At 46.4% G+C, this 21,876-nt stretch overlaps 3 pseudogenes; all 3 read left to right on the forward strand.

The window, feature by feature from the left end:
• The first annotated feature begins 134 nt into the window (after positions 1–134).
• Positions 135–11,552, forward strand: LOC125507369 (annotated as a pseudogene).
• A 1,576-nt stretch (positions 11,553–13,128) lies between these two features.
• Positions 13,129–15,535, forward strand: LOC125510651 (annotated as a pseudogene).
• Positions 15,536–17,026: 1,491 nt separating this feature from the next.
• Positions 17,027–19,238, forward strand: LOC125505988 (annotated as a pseudogene).
• The last annotated feature ends 2,638 nt before the right edge of the window (positions 19,239–21,876 follow it).

Consider the following 21,876-nt stretch of genomic DNA (forward strand, 5'->3'; position numbering starts at 1 on the left):
CATCCTAGCGATCATCTCAACTTGGACGCCACGACAGGCTGTTCACCAGAATCAATATATACCCGCAGCCACCTACGGGTGGTAGTACGCTTCCCATAACATCTTACACATTGTCGCGCAAGCAACCTAGCTCAATGGTTGCTACTGTAGCTCAAGCTCAACCTCGTGTCATGGTGCTGCCCTTTCCCGCACAGGGCCACGTCATCCTGCTCATGGAGCTGCCCCGCAAGCTCGTCGAGCACGGCTTGGAGATAGACGTCGTGAACACCGAGTTCAACCACGGCTGCGTCCTCCAAGCCATGGCAGAGGATGAAGCAATTGTTGGGGAACGTAGTAATTTCAAAAATTTCCTACGCACACGCAAGATCATGGTGATGCATAGCAACGAGGGAAGAGTGTGATCTACGTACCCTTGTAGACCGACAGCGGAAGCGTTAGCACAACGCAGTTGATGTAGTCGTACGTCTTCACGGCCCGACCGATCAAGCACCGAAACTACGGCACCTCCGAGTTCTAGCACACGTTCAGCTCGATGACGATCCCCGGACTCCGATCCAGCAAAGTGTCGGGGAAGAGTTCCGTCAGCACGACGGCGTGGTGACGATCTTGATGTACTACCGTCGCAGGGCTTCGCCTAAGCACCGCTACAATATTACCGAGGATTATGGTGGAAGGGGGCACCGCACACGGCTAAGAATATGATCACGTGGATCAAATTGTGTGTCTATGGGTGCCCCCTGCCCCCGTATATAAAGGATCAAGGGGAGGAGGCCGGCCGGCCCCTATGGCGCGCCAAGGAGGAGTCCTCCTCCTAGTAGGAGTAGGACTCCTACTAGGAGGGGGAGAGAAGTGGGGAGGGAGAAGGAAAGGGGGGCGCCGCCCCCCTCTCCTAGTCCAATTCGTACCAGGGGGGAGGAGGCATGCGGCCCACCTTTGGCTGCCCCTCTCTCTCTCCACTAAGGCCCATATGGCCCATTACTTCTCCCGGGGGGTTCCGGTAACCCTCCGGCTCTCCGAAATCACCCGGAACACTTCCGGTGTCCGAATATAGCCGTCCAATATATCAATCTTTATGTGTCGACCATTTCGAGACTCCTCGTCATGTCCGTGATCACATCCGGGACTCCGAACTAACTTCGGTACATCAAAACTCATAAACTCATAATATAACTGTCATCGAAACCGTAAGCGTGCGGACCCTACGGGTTCGAGAACAATGTAGACATGACCGAGACACGTCTCCAGTCAATAACCAATAGCGGAACCTGGATGCTCATATTGGCTCCTACATATTCTATGAAGATCTTTATCGGTCAGACCGCATAACAACATACGTTGTTCCCTTTGTCATCGGTATGTTACTTGCCCGAGATTTGATCGTCGGTATCTCAATACCTAGTTCAATCTCGTTAGCGGCAAGTCTCTTTACTCGTTTCGTAATACATCATCTTGCAACTAACTCATTAGTTGTAATGCTTGCAAGGCTTATGTGATGTGCATTACCGAGAGGGCCCAGAGATACCTCTCCGACAATCGGAGTGACAAATCCTAATCTTGAACTACGCCAACCCAACGTTCACCTTTAGAGACACATGTAGAGCTCCTTTATAATCACCCAGTTACATTGTGACGTTTGGTAGCACACAAAGTGTTCCTCCGGTAAACGGGAGTTGCATAATCTCATAGTCATAGGAACATGTATAAGTCATGAAGAAAGCAATAGCAACATACTAAACGATTGGGTGCTAAGCTAATGGAATGGGTCATGTCAATCACATCATTCTTCTAATGATGTGATCCCATTAATCAAATGAAAACACATGTCTATGGTTAGGAAACATAACCATGTTCGATTAACGAGCTAGTCAAGTAGAGGCATACTAGTGACGTTTGGTTTGTCTTTGTATTCACACAAGTATTATGTTTCCGGATAATACAATTCTAGCATGAATAATAAACATTTATCATGATATAAGGAAATAAAATAATAACATTATTATTGCCTCTAGGGCATATTTCCTTCAGCAATCCCACGAGGAGTTCACATGCTCTCCATTCCAGATGGCCTGCGGCCTGCCGACGACCACACGGACATCGGTGCGCTGGTCAAGGGACTGCAGGCCGCCATGTCCGGCCGCCTCAAGGAGATTATCAGGTCGAGGAAGACGAAGTGGATGATAGCAGACGTGTCCATGAGCTGGGCCCTGGAGCTGGCCACCACAGCAGGTGCCCTTATCGCCTTGTTCTCCACGTACTCTGCGGCCATGTTCGCGCTCAGGTTGAAGCTCCCCCGGCTGATCGAGGACGGTGTTGTTGATGAAATTGGTAAGAGCAAATCAAAATTTCCATCTCCATGTAACTCATTAGTTTCCTAGTCTTTTATTGGTATGTGGACTTTGCACCATGAACATGGACACCACACGTACGCAGGGAACGTGAAGAGGAACGAGAGGGTCCAACTGATGCCGCCCGTTGACGCGGTAGAGATCCCTTGGGTCAGCCTGGGCAGCACCCCCGAGAGGCGCAGAACCAACATCCAGAACGTCCTCAAGACCAACCGGTTGATGCCGCTTGCCGAGAAGATCATCCGCAACACCTTCATGGAGATGGAACTTGACGCTCTGGCTCTGCTCCCGAACGCGCTGCCGCTCGGCCCGCTGGTAGCGCCGACGTCGCGGCCGTCCAAACATTTCCTGCCGGAAGACCTGACCTACCTCGCCTGGCTCGATGTGTAGGCCCCTGGCTCCATCGTCTACGTCGCCTTCGGGAGGTCTGACGTCTTGGATACAACGCAGTTTCAAGAGCTTGTCGACAGGCTCGCGCTCTCCGGCCAACCGTTCCTATGGGTCGTCCGGCCAAACTTCACCACCGGAGCCACAAAAGGTTGGTTTGACGCGTTCAAGCGCCGCGTCGAGGGCAAGGGGTTGGTCGTCGGCTGGGCGCCGCAGCAACGCGTGCTCTCGCACCCCGCCGTCGCTTGTTTCATGTCGCACTGCGGGCAGAACTTGACCATGGAAGGCATGTTGCACGGCGTTTCGTTCCTTTGTTGGCTGTACTTCGCCGACCAGTTCACCAACCAGAGCTAGGTGTGTGATACGTCTCCAACATAACTACAATTTTTTATTGTTCCATGCTATATTATATTCTGTTTTGGACATTATTGGGCTTTATTATACACTTTTATATTATTTTTGGGACTAACCCACTAACCGGAGGCCCATCCCAGAATTGCTGTTTTTTGCCTATTTTAGAGTTTTGCAAAAAAAGAATATCAAACGGAGTCCAAACAGAATGAAACCTTCGGGCACATGATTTTCGGAACGAACGTAATCCAGAGGACTTGGACTCTACATCAAGAAAGCAACCAGGAAGGCACAAGTTAGGGGGCGCGCCCCCCCCCCCCCAGGCGCGCCCTCCACCCTCGTGGGGCCCATGTTGCTCCACCGACGTACTCCTTCCTCCTATATATACCTACGTACCCCCAAACTACTAGATACGGAGACAAAAACCTAATTCCACCGCTGCAACCTTCTGTACCCGTGAGATCCCATCTTGGGGCCTTTTCCGGAGCTCCGCCGGAGGGCGCATCGATCACGGAGGGCTTCTACATCAACACCATAGCCTCTCCGATGATGTGTGAGTAGTTTACTTCAGACCTTTGGGTCCATAGTAGTTAGCTAGATGGCTTCTTCTCTCTTTTTGGATCTCCGATGATGTGGAGATCTATTTGATGTAATCTTCTTTTGCGGTGTGTTTGTTGAGACCGATGAATTGTGGGTTTATGATCAAGTTTATGTATGAACAATATTTGAATCTTCTCTGAATTCTTTTACGTATGATTGGTTATCTTTGCAGGTCTCTTCAAATTATCAGTTTGGTTTGGCCTACTAGATTGGCCTTTCTTGCAATGGGAGAAGTGCTTAGCTTTGGGTTCAATCTTGCGGTGTCCTTTCCAAGTGATAGTAGGGGCAGCAAGGCACGTATTGTATTGTTGCCATCGAGGATAACAAGATGGGGTTTATATCATATTGCATGAGTTTATCCCTCTACATCATGTCATCTTACTTAAGGTGTTACTCTGTTCTTTTGAACTTAATACTCTAGACGCATGCTGGATAGCGGTCGATGTGTGGAGTAATAGTAGTAGATGCAGGCAGGAGTCAGTCTACTTGTCTCGGACGTGATGCCTATATACATGATCATACCTAGATATTCTCATAACTATGCTCAATTCTGTCAATTTCTCAACAGTAATTTGTTTACCCACCGTAATACTTATGCTTTCGAGAGAAGCCACTAGTGAAACATATTGCCCCCGGGTCTATTTTACATCATATTAATCTTCCGTCAACAAGATATTTATTTTGCCGTTTTTATTTTGCTTTATTTACTTTGCATCTTTATCATAAAAATACCAAAAATATTATCTTATCATATCTATCAGATCTCACTTTCGTAAGTGACCGTGAAGGGATTGACAACCCCTTTATTGCGTTGGTTGCGAGAATTTTATTTGTTTGTGTAGGTGCGAGGGACTCGTACGTGGCCTCCTGCTGGATTGATACCTTGGTTCTCAAAAACTGAGGGAAATACTTATGCTACTTTGCTGCATCACCCTTTCCTCTTCAAGGGAAAACCAACGCAGTGCTCAAGACGTAGCAAGAAGGATTTCTGGCGCCGTTGCCGGGGAGTCTACGCAAAAGTCAACATACCAAGTACCCATCACAAACCCTTATCTCCCGCATTACATTATTTTCCATTTGTCTCTCGTTTTCCTCTCCCCCACTTCACCCTTGCCGTTTTATTTTCCCTCTCTCTCCGTCCTCCTTCTCTTTCCCTATTTGCCTCTTTTTGCCCGTTTCTTGTTTGGTTGTGTGTTGGATCGCTTGCTTGTCGTTATGGCTAGTCCCCTATCTTCTCCGATGTCTCCCGAAAATGAAGTTCTTAATTTTAAGCAAAGGGAATGAGAAAATTTAAAATACGCTTGGTATATAGAATTTGCAATGCTCAAAATAGATCTACCAGGAAGCAATCTACTTCCGTTCTTCTCCGCAATTTTTATGTAGGCGCTACTCCTTGGCACAGATAGATCCTTGATACCATTACCGGAGGGAATTTCTTGGGTAGCCATACATTTGATTCTTATAATGCTATGATAGATTTGTTTGGCTCATCCCCTCTTTTGGTTAATGGAACTATGTTAACTTTGGAGCATGTAATGCAAAGACTTGAAATTATTGAAAATAAAGTTTCTACCGTAGAGTTAATTGAAAATTTGGATAAAAAGATCCACAACCAAATTAATCAATATGGATCTAAAGTAGGAGTCACTTGGAAAAATATTAAAGAGAAGGAACCCATAGTTAATGAAAGAATAAATCAGGATTCCACTAGAATCGATAAACTTGAGGGTATCATTACCAACTTGGGAACCACTTTTTCTTTCATAAAAAATACTCCAAGTACTCCAGCTAAAATTGCCAAGCTTATGTATGTTCCTAAAAATAAGGGTGGATCCTCTAGCAAGGAAACTACGGATGTCAAATCTATAAGTATTCATCCCAACCTTTTTGCTATCATTAGGAACCATTTGCCACAAATGATTTTTTCGATTTTGTGCCTAGAAGTTTGATAATTAATAAAAATAAAGAAACTCCTAGAAGTTTGATAATTAATAAAAAGAAAGAAACTCCTAAGGGTGATAGATGTCTCATTGAAGAATTACCAACTAAAGATACCTAGATCTATCTTCGCTTTTATGCCTAGCTAGGGGCGTTAAACGATAGTGCTTGTTGGGAGGCAACCCAATTTTATTTTTATTAATTGATTTTTGCTCCTATTTAGTAATAAATAAATAATTTATCTAGCCTCTGTTTTGGTTGTTTTTTTGTGTTTAATTAGTGTCTGTGCCAAATAGAACCGTTGGGAAGACTTGGGGAAAGTCTTTTTAATCTTGCTATAAAAAACAGAAACTTTAGCGCTTACGAGAACTGCTGTTATTTTTATTTGGAAGGTGCTATTTAGTTAATTCTTTTTGCATACGATTAATAGATAAATTCCTCACGTCCAGCAATTTATTTTAGAATTTTTGGGGTTCCATAACGTGCGTTAGCTACAGATTACTACAGACTGTTCTTTTTTTGACAGATTCTGTTTTTCGTGTGTTGTTTGCTTATTTTGATGAATCTATGGCTAGTAAAATAATTTATAAACCATAGAGAAGTTGGAATACAGTAGGTTTAACACCAATATAAATAAAGAATTAGTTAATTAAAGTACCTTGAAGTGGTGTTTTCTTTTCTTTCGCTAACGGAGCTCACGAGATTTTCTACTTTAAGTTTTGTGTTGTGAAGTTTTCAAGTTTTGGGTAAAAGATTTGATGGATTACGGAACAAGAAGTGGAAAGAGACTAAGCTTGGGGATGCTCATGGCAGCCCAAGATAATATAAGGACACCTAAAAGCCAAAGCTTGGGGATGCCCCGGAAGGCATCCCCTCTTTCGTCTACTTCCATCGGTAACTTTACTTGGAGCTATATTTTTATTCACCACATGATATGTGTTTTTATTGGAGCATCTTGTATTATTTGAGTCTTTATTTTTTTAGTTTACCACAATCATCCTTGCTGTACACACCTTTTTAGAGAGACTCACATGATTTGAAAATTATTAGAATACTCTATGTGCTTCACTTATATCTTTCGAGCTATATAGTTTTTGCTCTAGTGCTTCACTTATATCTTTTAGAGCACGGTGGTGGATTTGTTTTATAGAAACAATTGTTCTCTCATGCTTCATTGAGATTATTTTGAGAGTCCTACAAAACATCATGGTAATTTGCTTTAATCATGATAGGCATTCAAGATTAGTAAAAAAATTCTTATGAAGTGTGTTGAATACTATGAGAAGTTTGATACTAAACAATTGTTTTGAGATATGGAGATGGTTATATTAGAGTCATGCTAGTTGAGTAGTTTTGAATTTGAGAAATACTTGTGTTAAAGTTTGTGATTCCCGTGGCATGCACGTATGGTGAACCGTTATGTGATGAAGTCGAAGCATGATTTATTTATTGATTGTCTTCCTTATGAGTGGCGGTCGGGACGAGCGATGGTCTTTTCCTACCAATCTATCCCCCTAGGAGCATGTGCGTAATACTTTTCTTCGATAACTTGTAGATTTTTGCAATGAGTATATGAGTTCTTTATGACTAATGTTGAGTCCATGGATTATACGCACTTTCTTCCTTCCACCATTGCTAGTCTCTCTAATACCGCGCACTTTTCGCCGGTATCATAAACCCACCAAATACCTTCCTCAAAACAGCCACCATACCTACCTATCATGGCATTTCCATAGCCATTCCGAGATATATTACCATGCAACTTACCACCTTCCGTTTATTATGACACGCTCCATCATTGTCATATTGCTTTGCATGATCATGTAGTTGACATGGTATTTGTGGCAAAGCCACCGTTCATAATTCTTTCATACATGTCACTCTTGATTCATTGCATATCCCGGTGCACCATCGGAGGCATTCACATAGAGTCATATTTTTTTCTAAGTATTGAGTTGTAAGTAAATAAAAGTGTGATGATCATCATTTTTAGAGCATTGTCCCAAGTGAGGAAAGGATGATGGAGACTATGATTCCCCCACAAGTCGGGATGAGACTCCGGACTAAAAAAAGAGGCCATAAAAAGAGAGAGAAAAAGCCCAAATAAAAAAATGAGAGAAAAAGAGAGAAGGGACAATGCTACTATCCTTTTACCACACTTGTGCTTCAAATTAGCACCATGATCTTCATTATAGAGAGTCTCCTATGATATCACTTTCATATATTAGTGGGAATTTTTCATTATAGAACTTGGCTTGTATATTCCAATGATGGGCTTCCTCAAAATGCCCTAGGTCTTCGTGAGCAAGCGAGTTGGATGCACACCCACTTAGTTCGTTTTGTTGAGCTTTCATATACTCATAACTCTAGTGCATCCGTTGCATGGCAATCCCTACTCACTCACATTAATATGTATTGATGGGCATCTCCATAGCCCGTTGATACGCCTAGTTGATGTGAGACTATCTTCTCCCTTTTTGTCTTCTCCACAACCACCATTCTATTCCACATATAGTGCTATTTCCATGCTCAAGCTCATGTATTGTGTGAAGATTGAAAAAGTTTGAGAACACCAAAACTATGAAACAATTGCTTGGCTTGTCATCGGGGTTGTGCATGATTTAAGTACTTTGTGTGGTGAAGATAGAGCATAGCCAGACTATATGATTTTGTAGGGATAACTTTCTTTGGCCATGTTATTTTGAGAAGACATAATTGATTAGTTAGTATGCTTGAAATATTATTATTTTTATGTCAATATTAAACTTTTGTCTTGAATCTTTCAGATCTGAATATTCATACCACAATTAAGAGAATTACATTGAAATTATGCCAAGTAGCATTCCACATCAAAAATTCTGTTTTTATCATTTACCTACTCGAGGATGAGCCGGAATTAAGCTTGGGGATGCTTGATACGTCTCCAACGTATCTATAATTTTTTATTGTTCCATGCTATATTATATTCTGTTTTGGACATTATTGGGCTTTATTATACACTTTTATATTATTTTTGGGACTAACCTACTAACCGGAGGCCCAACCCAGAATTGCCGTTTTTTGCCTACTTCAGAGTTTCACAGAAAAAGAATAACAAACGGAGTCCAAACAGAATGAAACCTTCGGGAACGTGATTTTTGGAACGAACGTGATCCAAAGGACTTGGACCCTGCGTCAAGAAAGCAACCAGGAAGGCACGAGGTAGGGGGCGCGCCTACCCCCCCCCTAGGCGCGCCCTCCACCCTCGAGGGGCCCACGTTGCTCCACCGACATACTCCTTCCTCCTATATATACCTACGTACCCCCAAACTACCAGATACGGAGCCAAAAACCTAATTCCATCGCCGCAACCTTCTGTACCCATGTGATCCCATCTTGGGGCCTTTTCCGGAGCTCCGCTGGGGGGGCATCAATCACGGAGGGCTTCTACATCAACATCATAGCCTCTCCGATGATGTGTGAGTAGTTTACTTCAGACCTTTGGGTCCATAGTTATTTGCTAGATGGCTTCTTCTCTCTTTTTGAATCTCAATACAATGTTCTCCCCCTCTCTTGTGGAGATCTATTCGATGTAATCTTCTTTTGCGGTGTTTTTGTTGAGATCGATGAATTGTGGGCTTATGATCAAGTTTATATATGAAAAATATTTGAATCTTCTCTGAATTCTTTTACGTATGATTGGTTATCTTTGCAAGTCTCTTCGAATTATCAGTTTGGTTTGGCCTACTAGATTGATCTTTCTTGTAATGGGAGAAGTGCTTAGATTTGGGTTCAATCTTGCGGTGTCCTTTCCCAGTGACAGTAGGGGCAGCAAGGCACGTATTATATTGTTGCCATCGAGGATAACAAGATGGGGTTTATATCATATTGCATGAGTTTATCCCTCTACATCATGTCATCTTACTTAAGGCGTTACTCTATTCTTTTGAACTTAATACTCTAGATTCATGCTGGATAGCGGTCGATGTGGGGAGTAATAGTAGTAGATGCAGGTAGGAGTCGGTCTACTTGTCTCTGATGTGATGCCTATATACATGATCATATCTAGATATTCTCATAACTATGCTCAATTCTGTCAATTGCTCAACAGTAATTTGTTTACCCACCATAATACTTACGCTCTCGAGAGAAGCCACTAGTGAAACCTATGGCCCTAGGTCTATTTTGTATCAGATTAATCTTCCGTCAACAAGCTATTTCTTTTTCCGTTTTTATTTTGCTTTATTTACTTTGCATCTTTATCATAAAAATACCAAAAATATTATCTTATCATATCTATCGGAACTCACTTTCGTAAGTGACCGTGAAGGGATTCACAACCCCTTTATTGCGTTGGTTGCGAGGATTCTTTTTGTTTGTGTAGGTGCGAGGGACTCGTACGTGGCCTCGTACTGGATTGATACATTGGTTCTCAAAAAACGAGGGAAATACTTACGCTACTTTGCTGCATCACCCTTTCCTCTTCAAGGGAAAACCAACGCAGTGCTCAAGAGGTAGCAGTGTGCAATGTGTGGGGCGCCGGCATGAAGGTTCGCTGAGACGAGCGAGGAGTCGTGGCGAAGGAGGAGATCGAGAGCAAGGTGGCGCGGCTGCTTGGTGACGAGAGGGTCAAGGCGAAGGCGGACACGTGGAAGGACATGGCATGTGCGAGCATTGCAGAGGGTGGGTCCTCGCATGGGTACCTTCTCAAGCTTGTGAATTTGCTAGGAGAGCAGGGATCCCGATGGGAGAGCAGGGATCCCGATGGGAGAGCAGGGATCCCGATGGGAGAGCAGGCATCCCGTCATTGCGTGAATCATGACACCGATACATCGGACGGATCCAAACATCTACGTCGACAAATACAAAAAATAAAACTCAAACGGCTTAGATTTAGTTTTATATATAGTGAAGTGGTGAGCAAGTCATGATCTGCCTTCGTGTTAGAATGATTATTTTTCATCTTGAGAATTGCTACAAGAAGGTTGTCCTATGGCGTTTTGGTATTTTTGAGTTAATAAAAGTATTCTTTATCAAAAAAAGAATGTCCTTCGACATATCAAAATAAAATTTTATGTTTTCTCTAGAATATCTTTATCATATTTTTGAGTAAAATTACAGCACGCGCGACGTTTCTTTTCAATCCCGGTACAATGCCCCACGAACGGTTCGAACTGATGCGTCAGGACAAAGATTGCACGTGAGGTGTCATACTATAGCCGAACTCTATTTTGAGTGGGAAACACAATGGATTCAGGCGAGCTGAGTTCATATATTCGTCTTCGTTAGATGAGGACGAAGATGACAATGAAACAGTGATAATGAGGACGATTTGGATAATTTGAATTCAAAGTTAACCTATTTTATTTCAAAACCTGATGTTTCGATTGTAATGTTTATATTTTAATTGTTGGTGCATTGGAAAATTTATCTATGAAAGAATTGAGCTGCTTATCTTTGATTATCTTCAGTAGCTTCAATATAAAAAGAACTGAGGGGTGGCATTTGGTGGGAAGAAAATCCTATGCAACCTAGGTCACACGCATAGACCGTGAGACCCTCTCCAGCATAGGACACTTGGCAAGGCAAGTCAATTAATTCTCCAATTCCAATTAATTATCTATAATCCCATTCCTTCCATCCCTCGGTCACACCATTCTATCACCATGTATCTTGTAGGACATCAACGGAGCAGAGGAGCTGGCCGGTGGCCATGGACGGAGCAGAGCGCCGCTGGGGAGCTACGCAACGAGCAGGACGAGATGCTGGGGCGCCGAGGAGGGCGGTCGTGGACGACGGAGGAGGGCAGCCGGGGCGGCGGTGGAGGCCGTCGCGGCCGCGGCGAGCGAGCCGGAGAAGCGCCTCAAGGGCGGGCTTCAAGGGCACCAAGGAACGCCGGGCAGAGCAGCAAAGGCAGCGGGGACGGCGCCGACTACGTGCTTTGAGATTTAGTTTTGCCACGTGTCCTATGCTGGAGAGGGTCTCACCATCGATGTGTGCGACCCAGGTCGCATAGGATTTTCTTCCCATTTTGGTGTCCACGGTTGCATGGCTGGGACTGCCGCCCATGGACATTTGATGTCATCGGATGCCCTAAGCCGATTGAGAGGTTAGCGGACTACATCTAAACGAAAGCATCCAATTTGGCGCTGCTCAGCCTTCTCAGAGCTAACATTTTGAAGCTCCTTTGAATCGGCGACTGCTTATAATGGTTAGGAATGCCAAAAGAAGAACAGAACATGAAACTACACGTATCGATCACACCCGACAAGCTATCTATATCAGACCTATAATTTTGTACAATTAACAGAGCAGATGAATTAGCTATTGTGAAATTTAACCTCTCTAGGCAGCCGTTCGAAAGCGCAAGGGAACAAGCTTTTATGTTGCTGCTTGGTCTAACTCTAATTGCTTTTAGAGAGTGACTGCATGACTAACTACTGACCATGGCCATAAGATCAAGATTTTCTCATCACTTTTACAGCTAGCCCTAAAGTCTTCCCGGACGGTTTCTTGGAAGTGATTTAGAAATCGTTACGTCCCTCTCTCTCTCTCGTTCTCTTCTTCTTCTTCTTCTTTTTCTTATTTTTCTTTCGAGTTAATCATGGAAAACTGGGTAAAAACCATCACAACCACTGATCAGCACACACACACGATACCCCACACACACCACTTTAAAAGAGGGCCTCGTCGAGACAGTTTCTGCCTCCCGTCGACGGTGCTGCCGAACAGGTGGATCCCGGTTCTTGCCGACGGGAGGGCTTCGTTTTTATATGTTTCTTTGAGTTCTACTAGGGTTTGTGTTATGTTCAGGAGGACGAGACGGCGGCGGCTCCTTGAAGATGGAATAAGTTTCTCCCCGCCTAGCCACCATCCCGGTGGTGCATCTAGCATCGTCAGAGGGCGTGTGGAGATGTGTCTCTGGTGGATCTCGCGGGATTTAGTCGGTGGTTGTCTGATGGATCCACTCGGATTTAGTCCTTGTTCGTCTACGTCAATGTGTCTTCAGGTTGGATCCTTCCGATCTATGATACTCTTCATCGGCGGTAGTTGTTGTTCTGGTGCGCTTGTCCTATGGGGCCTTAGCACGACGAATTTCCAATTGCCTAATACAAAAGGTTATGCCTGGCTCCGGCGAGGCAGGGATGATAATGACAGTATGCCTTTGACTCACTTCAGTGCTTGTAGTCGTCGTTGTGTCGTCTATGGATCTTGATGTAATTTTTTATTTCTTATGTTCGTTCTACTGCCATGATGATGAATAGTCAGGAAGTTTTTCCCGAAAAGTATTTTCAAGGTAATCTCTTGGGCATAATTAAAGATAAGCATATGGTCAACAGACTTGGAATCTGCTGACGCAAGCACTGACGAACATCAAATAATTTTGTGCACGCCCTCTAATACGCAAGCACTGACGAAAATCTTGTATGACCTGGTCATACGTTCATCTCAGGAGACCCCATCGACTAGCTGACAGGTGGATTTACAAATCTCAAAGCAAAAAAGAAAAAACAAAGTCTTCTTCCCCACTACGAAATCCCCGTGTCGATTAGAATTCCGCACGGCGGCGAGCTTCCTTTGGCACGGCAGGATTATTTTTATATACCAACGCAGGTGGGGGTTGTGAGGGTCTTCAGCCTGCGAATCTCACCGGAGATAGGCGACAAGCTAAAAGTTTCTCTTGAGGATGCCCGTTGGTTTCTCACCGGAGATTAGCAACACCGGTCGTTGGCCGGTTTGTGCTTTTTCTTGTGGATGTCGGAGATCAGGAGATGGCCTTGTTCTACAGCACCACCGCAAATATATGTGTTCCCTCCAGGTTCAGTTGCTGCTGCATCCTTGAGGCCTCGGCGAGTAGGAGAGTTGCGCCGGCGTCCAGAATACTGGCCGCGACCGACAAGAGCAAGCGCCGTAATTGTGCCGGCGTTGAGGAGTATGGTCGCGAACGACGAGAGCAAGCATCCAACGTGTTGTGACCAGGGGAAAATCCGCGCCGGCGTCGAGGTGTGCGGCTGTACCGGCGGCCGGCAGTGGCAATCCGGATTTCACAACTTGGATTCAAACTTTCAGAGAAGAAGCTACCTTGCTGCTTCGAGATCCGTACTGCCAGGTGTCACCCAATGGAGTGGGTCTCCAGATCAGAAGTATACGACCCGGTCGTATAAGATTTTCTTCCTCTTTCCACACGGAGTGTCCATATTTGAACTTGCAAACTTCTTGAGCCCAAACACTATCCTAGACAACCTGGACTCAATGGCCGCTGGTGCTGCTACTCAAGCTCGTGTCATGGTGCTACCCTTCCCCGCGCAGGGCCATGTCATCCCGCTCATGGAGCTGTCTCGCAAGCTCGCCGAGCACCGCCTCGAGGTGGACTTCGTGAACACCGAGTTCAACCACGACCTCGTCATGGAAGCAATGGCAGAGAAGGGAGCAATTCCTAATGGGATCCACATGCTCACCGTTCCGGACGGCCTGGGCCCCGGAGACGACCACGCCGACATCAGCAAGTTTGTCGAGGACCTGCCGGCCGCCATGTCCGGCCGCCTCGAGGAGATGATCCGATCCAGGAAGATTAGGTGGGTGATCGTGGATGTGTCCATGAGCTGGGCGCTGTAGGTGGCCACCGCAGCGGGCGCCCGTGTTGCCTCGTTCTCGACCTACTTCGCGGCCGTGTTTGCTCTGAGGATGAACCTCCCCAGATTGATAGAGGATGGTGTGCTCGATTGAAGTGGTAAGAACAAATCAAACATTTCCATGGCACTTGTTTGCCTTCTTCATATGGTTAAGATTGACAAAGATTGACTGAGAATATGGAGTCTATTTAGGGAATGTAAAGGGGGAGGGGAAGATCCAAATGGTGCCGCCCATCGACGCGTCGGAGATCCCCTGGGTCATCCTGGCCAGCACCAGCACCCCTGAGAGGCGCAGAAACAACATCCAGAACATCCTCAAGACCAACCTGTCGATGGCCACTCGCCGAGGTGGTCATCTGCAACACTTCCATGGAGTTGGAGCCCGACGCTCTGGCCCTCCTCCCGAACGCTCTGCCTCTCGGCCCGCTGGTGGCGCCCACGCCGAGGCCGGTCAGACACTTCTTGCCCGAGGACCTCGCCTGGCTCGACGAACAGCCCCCGGCTTCGTCGTCTATGTGGCCTTCGGCAGCTCCGGCTTCCTGGACACGACGCAGTTCCAAGAGCTCGCTGACGGGCTCGCGCTCTCCGGCCGGCCGTTCCTGTGGGAGGTTCGGCCAGACTTAACCATCGGAGCAGGGCAGGATCAGTTCGACCTCGATGCGTTCAAGCGCCGCGTGGAGGGGAAGGGGCTGGTGGTGGGCTGGGCGCCGCAGCAGCGGGTGCTCTCCCAACCAGCCGTGGCCTGCTTCGTGTCGCACTGCGGGTGGAACTCGACCGTGGAGGGCGTGCTGCACGGCGTGCCGTTCCTGTGCTGGCCCTACTTCGCCGACCAGTTCTGCAACCAGAGCTACGTGTGCAACATGTGGGGCATCGGCGCCAAGCTCCGGCGAGATGGGCGAGGGGTCGTCGCAAAGGAGGAGGTCCGGAGCAAGGTCGCGCGGCTCCTCAGTGATGACGAGGGGGTCAAGGCGAGGGCGGCGGCATGGAAGGAGGTCGCGTGCGGCAGCATCCGGGAGGGAGGGTCCTCGCATGGGAACTTGCTCAAGCTTGTCAGCTTGCTAAGACAACAATGATCAATTGATATTGTTACTTCTTAACCTCGAAACTGTTGTGCTGTCCGATGCACGGGGGAAGAAACCAGTCCTTCTCGGCTATGAACTGCATCATTAGAGAGAGACACGCTATCAAAATGGATGGCACGGCCTGCTTGACAAGGATCTCGCGCGAGAGGTGTTTTGACGGAACGGCCGACTCGGAGCACAGGCCGGCCACCGCAAAAACAAACGGATTTGCTATTTTTCACTCGAGTGTTTTTTAATCGGCTATCATTCGAGTTTGTGCCTGCCTGATCTCACGCTGAGATTCACGCTGAGAGTTGTTGTTTTCAGTCGTGGGTTTCTTTTGTCAGGTGTGGTCTGGTGCAGTTTTCTTTTGGCCGGCGCGGGTTTATTGCGGGTCTGTCCGTTACAGTCTCCCCCGTGTGTCCTTTTGAATTTTTTTTTCCCATTTCATTTGGGTGGTATTGTTTCGAAAGGGCGGAGTGGCAGAGGAGGTGTTCGAGAGGCGAAGGAGTCGAGGCGATTCCCTTGGGTTCCTTGCGTTTTTGAGATCCCTCTCTGGTGAATCTTGATCTTTCTCTTCGATTCCCTGCTTCCCTGGTTAGTTTTTGTCTCTCTCTATCTCTCTCTTCACGCGTGCGATTTTTCATGATTGTGGTTGTGCAGCTTCCAGATCTAGGTCTGGGGTTTGTTGGTAGTAGTGTGTTCGTGCGTTTGTGTTGTAGATTTTGTTCCTATTTGAGTATTTAGCAGTTGGTTCTGCTTCGTGGCTCGTGTAGTCTTTTGTGGATTCTGTGTGCTCGCATCAGTTGTTAGTATTTGCGGATCCCGTGTGCTCGCGCTGTTAGGTTTTAGGTGTTCTTCTTTCGATCGTCTTGTTGTAGCCGCTGTTTGTTACTCGTTTATGAATTTATCATGTATATGTAATTATATAATATAAATAATAATTATAAGAGACACGCGCTCAATGTTAAACAACTATTGAACAAATATAGCACGGAGCCCCCTCCCTATCGATGTTGGCCAAGTGCAGCCGGCGGCACCATTTGCCTTTGGACGGTGGCAGCTTGTCCACCGTCTTCCCGGAGCCGAGGATCCATATGAAGAACACGACGTTGCACACTTGGATGGCACGGGACATCATGGCCGCAAAAGCAGGACAAGTAATGTGTGTTGTAGATTGCGCTGACCCCGCATGCCGCGATGTCACCGAAGAAGGCCACCAGCCACAACACTTGGCTGGCCACCGCAACAAAGCTCCATGAGCCAACACACAAATCATTTACATTCCAGTGATTAGTTGCGGTTGCGGGTACAAAATTCAGCTACAGTCATCTTTTTTCCAAAATAAGGAGATCAAATTGTAAGAGGATTAAAGGTGAGAGACTCAACACAATGGGTTGTGTGTTGTATTGAGCCTCGTGGGTAAAAAGCCTCCTAAAGATAAGATGGAAAGAATTCCTATCTAATTTCGAACAATCCCTAACAACTGAAATATATACATATTCCAACATGATAGAGACAACAACTTGGTCCACACTCCACTCCACATAAAATTTTATCAACAGGATCATATGAGTCATTACCCGGATAACCTTTTCTTTGAAGAAGACAAACATGTGGTCAGTTGACTAGAGATGAGCTGATGCAATCCCTGATGCAACATCAATTAGTCTGGCAGACACTTATATATGCACATGTGTGGGCAACCCTGTCGTCCTCGTCCACAGGGAGAGTGACAAACTTTTTTAACAGGAAAAGGCGCTGAGAGTGACAAACTTTGCTCTTGCAAATTTGTCAAGGCATACTCTATCCTAGCGCGAACAACCTAGCTCAATGGCTGCTGCTACTGCTCAAGCTCAACCTCGTGTCATGGTGCTGCCCTTTCCTGCACAGAGCCACGTCATCCCGCTCATGGAGCTGTCCCGCAAGCTCGCCGAGCACGGCTTCGAGATCGACTTCGTGAACACCGAGTTCAACCACGGCCGCGTCCTCCAAGCCTTGGAAGAGGACGGAGCAATCCCAGGAGGAGTTCACATGCTCTCCATTCCAGACGGCCTGGGGCCTGGCTACGACCATACGGACATCGGCGGGCTGGTCAAGGGACTGCCGGCCGCCATGTCCGGCCGCCTCGAGGAGATGATCAGGTCAAGGAAGACGAAGTGGATGATAGTGGACGTGTCCATGAGCTGGGCGCTGGAGCTGGCCACCACGGCGGGTGTCCCTGTCGCCTTGTTCTCTACGTACTCTGCAGCCGTGTTCACGCTCAGGTTGAAGCTCCCAAAGCTGATCGAGGACGACGTTCTTAATGAAAGTGGTAAGAGCAAATCAAAATTTCCATTTTCATGTAACTCGTTGGTTTCCTGGTCTTTTCTTGGTATGTGGACTGTACACCATGAACATGGACACCACGTACGTTACGCAGGGAACGTGAAGAGGAACGAGAGGGTCCAACTGATGCCGCCCGTTGACGCGGCCGAGATCCCTTGTCAGCCTGGGCAGCATGCCTGAGAGGAGGAGAACCAATATCCAAAACGTCATCAGGACCAACCGGTTGATGCCGCTAGCTGAGACGATCATATGCAACACTTCCATGGAGATGGAACCTGACGCTCGGGCTCTGCTCCCGAACGCGCTGCCGCTCGGCCCACTGGTAGCGCCGACGTCGAGGCCGGCCAGACATTTCCTGCCCGAAGACCTCACCTGCCTCGCCTGGCTCGACGCGCAGGCCCCCTGCTCCGTCGTCTACGTCGCCTTCGGGAGCTCGGGCATTTGGACGCGGGCAGTTCCAAGAGCTTGCCCACGGGCTCGCACTCTCCGGCCAACCGTTCCTGTGGGTCGTCCGGCCAAATTTCACCACCGGAGCCATAAAAGGTTGGTTTGACGCGTTCAAGCGCCGCGTCGAGGGCAAGAGGCTGGTCGTTGGCTGGGCGCCGCAGCAGCGCGTGCTCTCGCACCCTGCCGCCGCCTGTTTCGTGTCGCACTGCGGGTGGAACTCGACCATGGAAGGCATGCTGCACGGCGTGCCGTTCCTGTGCTGGCCGTACTTCGCTGACCAGTTCGCCAACCAAAGCTATGTGTGCAACGTGTGGGGCACCGGCATCAAGCTTTGCCGAGACGAGCGAGGGGTCATCACCAAGGAGGAGATCGAGAGCAAGGTGGTGCGGCTGCTCGGCGACCAGGGGGTCAAGGCGAGGGCTGCGACGTGGAAGGACAAGGCTTGTGCGAGCATTGCAGAGGGAGGGTCCTCGCATCAGTGCCTTCTCAAGCTTGTGAACTTGCTCGGAGAGGTGGGATCCCATCCCATCATCGTGTGATCACGACACCAGACATCGGACGGCTCCGAACATCTACGTTGATATACAAAAAGTAAGAGAGTTTTTACGGTACATCATACTACCGAATTTAAGGGGTAGTATTAAGCAGATCCAACGGTTAATATGATTCAACGCTGAATTTAGATTGAGGGCAGCTTGGTAATTTCATATTAGGCTGCCCCACGACCTCGCCTCCTCCTATTTCACGGTCGTCGCTAGCCCCCACTGCGTCTCCTCAGCTCTCCTCCCGCTCTGCCGCCAAGCTCGTGTTCATCGAGTTCGATGTTCAGGTCTACACACATGCAGCCGTTGCATCCACTCACGATTCAGCAGGAGGAGATTAGTATTCCCGGACGGACGGGCCTCTGTAGCCAGGTGGGTGAGAACGGCGATCTGGTGGACTGCTTACACGTCGGCGCTGCCGCTTGACTGGTGCATGGGAGTCGTGGCTCAACGTCGTCTTGGTCGATCCGCCTGGCTCGTGCGACGCGGCGCCACCTGATGGCATGGCAGAAATGTGACGGAAAACATCGGGTGCCCATCTTCGATCCTGCCCTCGCGGAGCTCTACTCGTCGCCACCGGCCAGCTTGTAATCACACTGTGAGTTCATGCAATAAAGAAAATCACAGGGATAATATGTGTTTGTGACCATCAACAAACATCTCGTGTGTGTATGTGTGTTCTTGTTGCATACGTGCGTGAGGTGATTGTGTATCCGGCCGGCGATGAGTTTACAAGCGACGTTAGCATTTCTACATCGATGTGTCACGGCACATTCCAGCTTGGGGAACGAATCTAAGGCCGTCAGCTTCCTTTGTCAATAAGCATTGAAGTACCCAAAATGCCCTTAATCAGTAAATATACTACCCAAAACTATGTGTAGTATTGATTCATCTGGGCCCTTCAAACCATAGAAATGAACGGCCCAAATTGACTTGATGTACTGTAGAAGGTCTCAAAAGTAAAGTCAAACAGCTTAGATATATACTCCCTCCTTTCCATATTAGTTGTCGCGGAAACGGATGTATGTAGACATATTTCGGTGCTAGATATATCCGTTTAGCGACAACTAATATGGAACGGAGGGAGTAGCAACAAAAAATAATGGTTTGATATAGTAGCAACAAAAAAAACTAGTGAAATGGTCCACAAGGCTCAAGGCATGATCTTCCTGCGTGTTAGAATAACTACTAGAACGCACGTGCGTTGCCACGGCCATTTGAAATATTTTGTTGAAGTTATATATAAATATAATGCATGTTAAATTTCACATGCATACAAAAAATGGCTAGTAACAATCAGGTAATAATTGAAAGCAATGATCCAACTAATAATCTGTAAGTACATAGGGAGCAATGATCCAACTAAGAATCTGTAATGAATTAATATCTACTTGATGGGCTTAAGATATTCTCAATATCAGAACTGTTATGTTTAGGTTCATACGCACAATATTTGAGCAAGTATAATAAAATTTCTTCCTTAACTCATAACCATCTTGCATAAACAATATATATAGTTAGCACGGATATTTCACATGGAAGGTCTAAAAATATGCAACAGAGAATACTCATTGTGCAAACTGGACGATTCAAATCTTTACCATTCCACGAGAGCATAAAATCAAAAACAAAAGAGCCAGACACATCCATGTAGTTGAATATATTAGTATTATCTTGAATATAGTGATAACAAAATAAATGCTTGCACCTTGAATATTCTGATAATGAGATATATAAATTTACCTGTCCATGCTCGTCGGAACACCGATCGAAGATATACGTTGCCATCTAGATATATCAGAATTCCATATGGATTGCAGTATTTTGAGTGTGTTGTTGAATTCACTCCCAATTTTTTGTAATTTCACTAAATGTCTCAAAGTTTTAAACTCTAGCGACTATGATGTATGAAGAGTCCAAACTGTATACAAGGCGGACCTTCTGTGGATTGTGGTGTCCATCGAAAGGTCTTTGTGAGGGTCCTCGCCCTAGATCGGGTGGCTGTCTTCAATGCAGAGTTGCAAATTACACGCGACGACTTGACGCACAGAATGGTTGTGCACTATGTGGCGTGGCAGATCTGCATTGTGCAGCACGCCAAGGTGGCGAAACATGCCAGACGGCAGGACGTGCGCCGACGGTGGCTTCAAGTAATCGACCTTCATGTCGGCCATCGCGATGCCGGCCAATAAGGGTGTGAGGCACAGTAGCTGGCTACCACGACCTCGAAGCTGCCTGGAAAACACAATCAATTCGTCAGAATAACAAGATGAACAAATGCAGTCCTCATGAGAGGCAGTTTATCCTCATCCCAGGCACGGATCGGCCTAACATGAAGAATCAAATAGTTGTTGGAGTGGTCGTGAGTGCTCATCTAGACCCTATTTTTCCATGAATGACCATGTAGAGGTGAATTTTATCTGGAACAAAACAAATTTTGATAGTCACAATGTCAGCTCTTCAAATAAAATTTTCTTCGGAGTTTCCTCCGAAGCTAGGGGGCAACCCCCCCCCCCCCCCCAAGTTTCTATACGTTTGTTACAAATGATAGATATGGGTTTATTGACATTCGACACACAATGGAGGGGGTGTGTTGTGTAGGTCAGATGTAGTTGCTAGCAGAGTTGTAAATGTGCAGTTTTGAGTTTGTTCTTAAGTCACATAAATATACCCTGTCTTGGCTTCAAAATATTACTGAGTCACCGCTCAGAAGTAACAGTCAAATTGTCTTTTTATCAACTGTATTTATAGTCGTTGGGACATCACTTCTGGAGTAACAGTACCTATGAGTAATCTTAACTCACATCTTTCCTTAGTTTAGTCAACATTATAATCACAATGTCATTCAATTTTCATATATTCTACGGAGTACTTCTCTGCAAACTAAAATACAACCCTATTGCACAGATTTGTCATGAATCCAAGCAGTCAACCCTTTAATGAAGTTTTCATGGGACGTATCCAATCATCCACAAGAATGTACTCCCTCCATCCCAAAATAATTGTCCCAACTTTGTACTAAGATTGAGACACTTATTTTGGGACAGATGCAATTTTACGTCTCCCCATCATCTTGGAATGCCTTAGACGATTAGGCAGTCAGCATGTGTCAGCTATTGTATGATGTTGTGCACACTGTATCGACCCTTTGGCCATTTCAACTAAATGGACTACTATTGTTTGATGCTGACCACTTCTCAGTTTTTGCGGTTGATTAGGCATTACAATCTATGTTTTGCTTCACTTCCCTTGTTACTGAGCTTGA

This window comes from Triticum urartu, chromosome 5 (genome assembly GCF_003073215.2).
Source record: "Triticum urartu cultivar G1812 chromosome 5, Tu2.1, whole genome shotgun sequence".
Lineage (NCBI taxonomy): Eukaryota > Viridiplantae > Streptophyta > Magnoliopsida > Poales > Poaceae > Triticum > Triticum urartu.